The sequence below is a fragment of the Heterodontus francisci genome, unplaced genomic scaffold (genome assembly GCF_036365525.1).
Source record: "Heterodontus francisci isolate sHetFra1 unplaced genomic scaffold, sHetFra1.hap1 HAP1_SCAFFOLD_58, whole genome shotgun sequence".
In the NCBI taxonomy this organism is placed as follows: domain Eukaryota; kingdom Metazoa; phylum Chordata; class Chondrichthyes; order Heterodontiformes; family Heterodontidae; genus Heterodontus; species Heterodontus francisci.
In genome coordinates this window covers 9,668,775-9,676,214 of record NW_027142006.1, presented here as the reverse complement: position 1 = coordinate 9,676,214, position 7,440 = coordinate 9,668,775, and the positions used below count along the sequence as shown (strand labels likewise).

The 7,440-nt window shown below is 44.0% G+C and overlaps 1 non-coding gene across 1 annotated transcript; it reads right to left on the bottom strand.

The window, feature by feature from the left end:
* Positions 1–5,630: 5,630 nt before the first annotated feature.
* trnas-gcu (transfer RNA serine (anticodon GCU)) lies at positions 5,631–5,712 on the bottom strand. The gene has a single exon. It is a non-coding gene; the product is annotated as a tRNA-Ser (tRNA).
* Between the last annotated feature and the right edge of the window lie 1,728 nt (positions 5,713–7,440).

Here is a 7,440-nt window from a genome sequence, read left to right as displayed (position 1 = left end):
CGGCCGGGGGGGCCGTTCGTGGATGTTTTGGGTGTTCGGGGCACCTTTTCACAGGACTTCTCTCGGGTCCCGCAGCTCCTTCTTCACCTCAATGGACTTACCGCATGCCGTGGCTGCAGACACTCTGGACTGTGAAGACAGCAGGATCGGAGATTGAAGTATCGGCAGCTGTGCTCGTCAGTTTCATCCGGATCAATTTCATTGAGAAAACAAAGAGCAGGTGTGGCTGGGGGAGGGCAGTGGGCCCAGGTAACATACACTAAACTAACTGTTAACTTTTAGATAGGGCTAAAATGAACTGATTTAAAGAGCCAGGGGAATTTAAACAGTTTAAGAGGGCAGATTGGGGGAGAAAACGTTAGGTTTTGGGAGCAGATGGCCATGGATAGAGTTGAACAGCAAGGGAGCTTCCAAGGGAGCTTCCAGCCAGGAGCCATCTTGAGCAAAACTATATATATATTATATTCATGACATAATGACGTAAATAAACACTTCCTTGCACTTGCCACGCTTGGTAAACATTTTCTCTGCTGATGCCCCCTGAATATATTAGAGAACATGGTGTCGAGGTTGAGATAAAAGTCTGTAAATGTAGGCAGCAAACAGCAGCAGGGACTGCAGTGAACAAGATTTACGTGACATATTTGTGCTTCTATTGGTGGGTGAAATAAGATACTAAACACACAAAATCCTACATTTGAGCTCGCGTAAAAGATTGCTCTCTCTATGGAGATAGCATCAAAGAATGCTCAGGAATTTTGTCCTATACCAGTGATAGGAACACACTTCAGGGGAACTTAAAAAAAAATGGTAAAATGGGCTTTCACATAACAGATGAAATTTTACACAGAGAAGTGTGAGGTGATACAATTTGGAAGGAAGAATGCCATATAAATGAAAGGTTACAATTCTAAACTGGGTGCAGGAGCAGAGAGACAATGTACACCAATGTGAGAAGGATTGAAAAGGTAGCTAATAGCAAACAGGACACTTGGCTTTATTAATAGAGGCACAGAGTAAAAACATATAAGTTATGCTAAACCTTTATAAAATACTGGGAATGAATGGCCTCCACCTGTACCTCCACAGAAAGCTTCCATTCCAGGTTTACACACACTCGTCAGGATCACTCTCCACAGATTCTGCCCTCCAGGCTCAGACACCCACTTCAGGATCACTCTCCACAGATCCCACCATTCCAGGTTCGGACACCCACTTCAGGATCACTCTCCATAGATCCCAGCACTATGGGCTCGGAGACCCTCTTCAGAGATCCTAAATCTCCAGACACGGACATCCTTTGAGGACCACTCTCCACAGATTCTGCCCTCCAGGCTCAGACATCCTCTTCAGAATCACTCTCCATACATCCCGCCACTCCACGCACGGATATCTCCCTCAGGATCAGATCAAAGAATGTTGCTTGTCACTTATCAGCTCAAGCCTGAATGTTGTTCAGGTCTTGCTGCTTGCAGGCACAGACTGCTTCAGTATCTGAGGAGTTGTGAATCATCAGCGAACATTCCCACTTCTGACTTATGTTGAAGAGAAAGCCATCAATGAAAGAGCTGAGGATGGTTGGGCCTTGGACACTGCCCTGAGAAACTAGGTATCCAGTCATGAATGGTGGAGGATAATTAAATAACGAACCAGATGAGGAGGCTCCAAAAACATCCCTATCCTCAATGTTGGTGGAGCCGAGCACGTCAGTGCAAAAGATAAAGCTGAAGCATTTGAAACCATCTTCAGTCAGAAATTGCTCAGTGGATGATTCATCTCGGCCTCTTGAGGTCCCCAGCATCACAGCTTCCAGTTCTCAGCCAATTTGCTTCACTCCGCATAATGGCAAGAAACAGCTGAAGGCACTCGAAACAGCAAAGACTATGGGCCCTAACAACATTCCGGCTCTAGTGTAAATCTGAGTTCTTTTTGCCTTCAGTCTGGTTCAGTAAATATACTGAGTCGGATGTTTTGGTAAAATCAATTACTTTATTTGCGCATTTAGCCGGCTGACTTACTCTAATGCAATGACACTGACTCCACCCAGAGTCTGTCTGGTCCACTGGAGTAAGTGAAGTTTTTTGATACAGGTACTACTGTTTATACATTAAGATTCATGCTATACCCCCTTGTTTAACCAATCAGTGCGATACAATTCGACTTCACCCACGTGGTGACATGCAGTACATCTGTTACTGAGGTGACAATACACTCCATTTTCAATACATACTTGTTACTAATAAAATATTGTTTTGTACCAGCAAGATAAAACAAAGCAGACAAGCAAGCTAATTAGCAAGAGCATCGGAATCATCAATAATAATTCTAGTCTCACTCCCTGCATGGATCATGAGTCTGTCTCTACCTTGTGACAAGTAATTGCGGCGCATCCTGCTATCTCTGTTAGGTGTACATTCCTGAGTGTTTCATGCAGTCTGCAGCTACATCAAGTAGTGGCAGTTCACGAAGATAAGAGGGGCCGAGCACTCCTTATCACTCACACAGGGATGGACATCATTTGATTCACAGGAGTCCATTTGTTCCAAACCACAGGGAGTCACACAATCAGGCCATAAAGAACAGATGTCTTTGCAATTACCAGTGTCGGCTAGTCTTTACAGTCTCACACGCTCTGCCTTTACATTTAACTATTTCATTGTGGTTTCTGCCACTTAAAATCAAAGCTCAGCAAAGCTACTATTCCTAACTTGGCTATATTTCCCATTAAGCAGAGTGCCATGCCTTTCTGCTCACTTCCACACTAGTACTGAAGACTTGTGCTCCAGAACTAGCTGCGCCCTCAGCCAAGCTGTTCCAGTGGAGCTACAACACGGGCATCTACTTGACAATGTGGAAAGTTGCCCCCAAGTGTGCCCTCTCCACAAAAAAAATGCAGGACAAATCCAATCTGACCAATTGCCGCCCCATCAGTCTACTATCAATCATCAGCAAAGTGATGGAAGATGTCATCAACAGTGCTATCAAGCACCACACACTCAGCAATAATCTGATCATCGATGCTCAATTTAGGTTCTGCCAGGGTCTCTCAACTCCAGGAAATAATTTGGCAGATAGAGTATAATGTGGGAAAATGTGAGGTTATCCACTTTGGTAGGAAGAATAGAAAAGGAAAATATTATTTAAATTGTGAGAGATTACAGAATGCTGCGGTGTAGAAGGATCTGGGTGTCCTCGTACATGAATCACAAAAAGTTGCCATGCAAGTGCAGCAAATAATTAGGAAGGAAAATGGAATGTTACCCTTTATTGCAAGGGGGATGGAGTATAAAAGTAGAGAAGTCTTGCTACAAATGTACATGGTGCTGGTGAAACCACACCTAGAGTACTGTGTACAGTTTTGGTCTCCTTATTTAAGGAGGGATATACTTGCATTGGAGGCAGTTCAGAGAAGGTTCATTGGATTAATTCCTGTGATGAAGGTGTTGTCTTATGAGGAAAGTTGAGCAGGTTGGACCGATACTCATTGGAGTTGAGAAAAATGAAAGGAGAGCGTATTGAGACATATAAGATTCTGAGGGGGCTTGACAGGGTAGATGCTGAGAGGATGTTTCCTCTCGTGGTGGGATCAAGAACTAGGAGACACAGTTTCAGATTTAGGCCTTTTTCATTTAAGAAGGTATTTCTTCTCTCAGAGGGTCATTAATCTTTGGAATTCTTTACCGCAGAGAGCAGTGGAGGCTGGGTCATTGAATGTCTTCAAGATTCTTATCTACAATAGAGCCAAGGGTTATGTGGGCAGGCAAGAAAGTGGGGTTGAGGTCATGATCAGGTCAGCCATGATCCTATTGAATGGCGGAGCAAGCTCGAGGGGCCTAATGGCCTACTCCTGCTATGAGTTCTTCCGATCTTCTGTTCTTATGATCTCATTGCAGCTTGGTCCAAACAGAGATGAAAGACTGGAATTCCAGAGGAGAGGTGAGAGTGATTGCCCTTGAGTGAGTGTGGCATCAAGGATCCCTCGCAAAATTGAAGTCAATGGGAATCAGGGGGAAAACCCTCCACTTGTTGAAGTCATACCTAGCACACAACAAGATGTTGTGGTTCGTGGAGGCCAATCATCTCAGCCCAGGACATTGCCTCAGGAGTTTCTCAGGGTAGTGTCGTAGACCCAAACATCCCAGCTGTTTCATTGACGACTTTCTCTTCAACATAAGTCAGAAGTGGGAATGTTAGATGATGATTCACAACTCTTCAGATACTGAAGCAGTCTGTGCCTGCAAGCAGCAAGACCTGAGCAACATTCAGGCTTGAGCTGAGAAGTGACAAGCAACCTTCTGGCCACACAAGTGCCAAGCAGTGAACATCTCCAATGAGAGAAAAAAAAATCTACCTATTGATATTCAGAAGCATTATCATCGTTAAATCCCCCACCATCAACATCTTGACCAGAAACGTAACTGGACCAGTCACATCTATGCTGTGGCTATAAGCGCAGGTCAGAGATTACGAATTCTGCAGCAAGTATCTCACCTCCTGACACCCCAAATCCTGTCCACCATCTACAAGGCACAAGTCAGTAGTGTGACGGAATACATCCCAATCAACAACACTCAAGAAGCTCAACACCATCCAGGACAAAGCAGCGCACATGATCGGCACCTCACCCGCCACCTTAAACATTCAATCCCTCCACAACCAGTAAACAGTGGCTGCAGTGTGTACCATCTCCATATGCACTGCAGCAACTCGCCAAGTATCCTTCAACAGCACCTTCCAAACTCGTGACCACTACCACCTCGAAGGACAAGGGCAGCAGATGCATGGGAACTCACTACCTGCAGGTTCCCCTCCAAGTCACTCACCATCCTGACTTGGAACGATATCGCCATTTCTTCACTGTTGTTGGGTCACAATCCTGGAACTCCCTCCCCAATAGCACTGTGGGTGTTCCTGCACCATATGGACTGCATCAGTTCAAGAAGGCAGCTCTCCGCCACCTTCTCAACGGCAATAGGAATGGGTAATAAATGCTCGCCTTAACAGCGATACTCACACCCAAGAATGAATAAAAACCAAATCACTCTCCACAGATTCCCCACAATCTGGGCTTGGACATTTACTTCAGGAGCACAGAGCTTTATATCACTGCAACATGAGTTCCAATCTTCAGATTCTGTTCACTTTTCACATTATTTTCTACCAGTCCACTAGCTTTTATTAATTCAGTATTCGGGTCTCTGCTCCTCCGCCGTTTCTAACATCTCACCTCTTACAAAAAAACACTCTGATCTATCGTAGGTAGTAGATGACCCCTCATTTTAAACTCCATCTGCCAAAGCATTGCTCACTCACTTCATCTATCAAGAAGATTTGAAAAATGGCTCCCTCGCCATTTGCTTTTCCCATTTGTCTTTCACTTGGTGCAAATCCAGAGAAAGTAAAGATGGAAGGAAGGAGGGGAGGAAAAATCCTGCTCCGTTTCGTGATCCCTATTTGATCTTCATTCCAGTGCAGTTTGGGTGAAGAATTCCAATTGTCTGTCTCAATTTTAATAAAGTATAACTCATTCTGGAATCACTGTCGGGACATTGACAAGAACAGGTTTCGAGGCAGACTTTGCACATAAACTCCACCAACACAAACAATACACTGAACAGTTCATGAACTAACAACAAGGATGGGATTCGAACCCACGTGTGCAGAGCACAATGGATTAGCAATCCATCGCCTTAACCTCTCTGCCACCTTGTCAGTTGCTGAGGTATAGTTGTCACCTTCAGCACAGTTTCTGGCTGTGCAGCCAGCTGTGTTTTGATGGAAAGATATCTTCTGTCAGTAAATGAAGTTGGGAATGGAGCGGTGTGAAACATTTCCAGACCATGTCCAACCCGTTTCTACTCAGTGTGAAAACCCACCACGGAAAGACTGGAACATACAATCATTTCATCACATCATGATTAACATCACTCAGACACCTGAACCATTAGGTCACTGACGAAGTCATGATGACCGAATTTCTCATGAAATGACAACTGAACCAACTGACTGGAAGAATTGCTTTAACTCCACATGATCGGCGAGGCACAGCCTCAGGCCGACTTGTCGGGTGGTGTAAACAGATATCACTGCTTCTGATCTTCACCAGAACAGAGAGTGAGATGTAACATTGATCATCAAACAGACTGTGAGAGAATACAACAGAATAAAACACATGGAGAGACACTGTGGAATAACAAATAGATTTGATTGGAATGTTGAAATTTTGATTGGAATGGATAAAACACCAGAAACAGCAGATTAAATTGGTATTCTCATCATTATATTGATCTGGGACAGAAAAGAGAAACTGATGGAAAGAAGAGAAGAAGGAAGAAAAGAAAGGATGGAACTGTTCAATTTTTTCAGTTTTTTCACTCGCCCAACAAAGCTGATAAAAAAGTTGCAAATAACAGAGAATTTCACCAAAAATGGAGATTAAATGTTGCTGAAACCTTGGATCGAAGGATGCCCCAACAGATCACCTGTTTAAATGTCTCCTCACTGGGGGATTTCAATCAGTGAGCAATATTATTCTGTACTTTTTTTGTTAATTGGTCCCAGAACTGTCACTTGGAATTAATATCTGTGTTCCGACTCCTGAATAATAAAATTGTGAGTTTCTCGATATTTTCTGGACACAGTTCCTGCTGAAAGAACTAAGAACTCTTTTCTAATTTACACAATGTCCTTGGTGCTGCTCTCTCTTCTCCCAAACTTCATCTCATGTGACTGTTACATCATCACTCTGACAGTGGGAGGGGTTGATCACACTATCTTCAGCATTAACCCTTTACATCCTTATACCACACTGTCTGTCCAAAAAAAATGTGTGGAGGGAACTTCCTTCATGAATCAAAACACCAACAGCAGCACAGTGGCGCAATGGTTAGCACCGCAGCCTCACAGCTCCAGCGACCAGGATTCAGTTCTGGGTACTGCCTGTGTGGAGTTTGCAAGTTCTCCCTGTGTCTGTGTGGCTTTCCACCTCCAAAAGACTTGCAGGTTGATAGATAAATTGGCCATTGGAAATTGTGCCTTGTGTAGGTACGTGGTAGGAGAATGGTGGGGATGTGGCAGAGAATATGGGATTAATGTAGGATTAGTATAAATGGGTGGTTGCTGGTTGGCACAGACTCGGTGGGCCGAAGGGCCTGTTTCAGTGCTGTATCTCTAAATAAGAAAAGTAAAATAAAAGCTACCAGTCGTAAATCAACTCAAACCCATTAGAGAGATAGAGGGAGACTGTCAGAGTACTTCCTGCATCCAGTCCTGACCCTGTCACACTCAGCAGCTTCTCACCCAGACCCCACTCTCATCAACACTGAACATTGTTACCAAGACCCTTCAAATGCTGCTGATAAAAGGTAGAAAAATTCAAACTTCATCACAGCTAGATTGAATAGAACAAAGTTTAATATCTTCTCGTCGTCACTCGGTAAC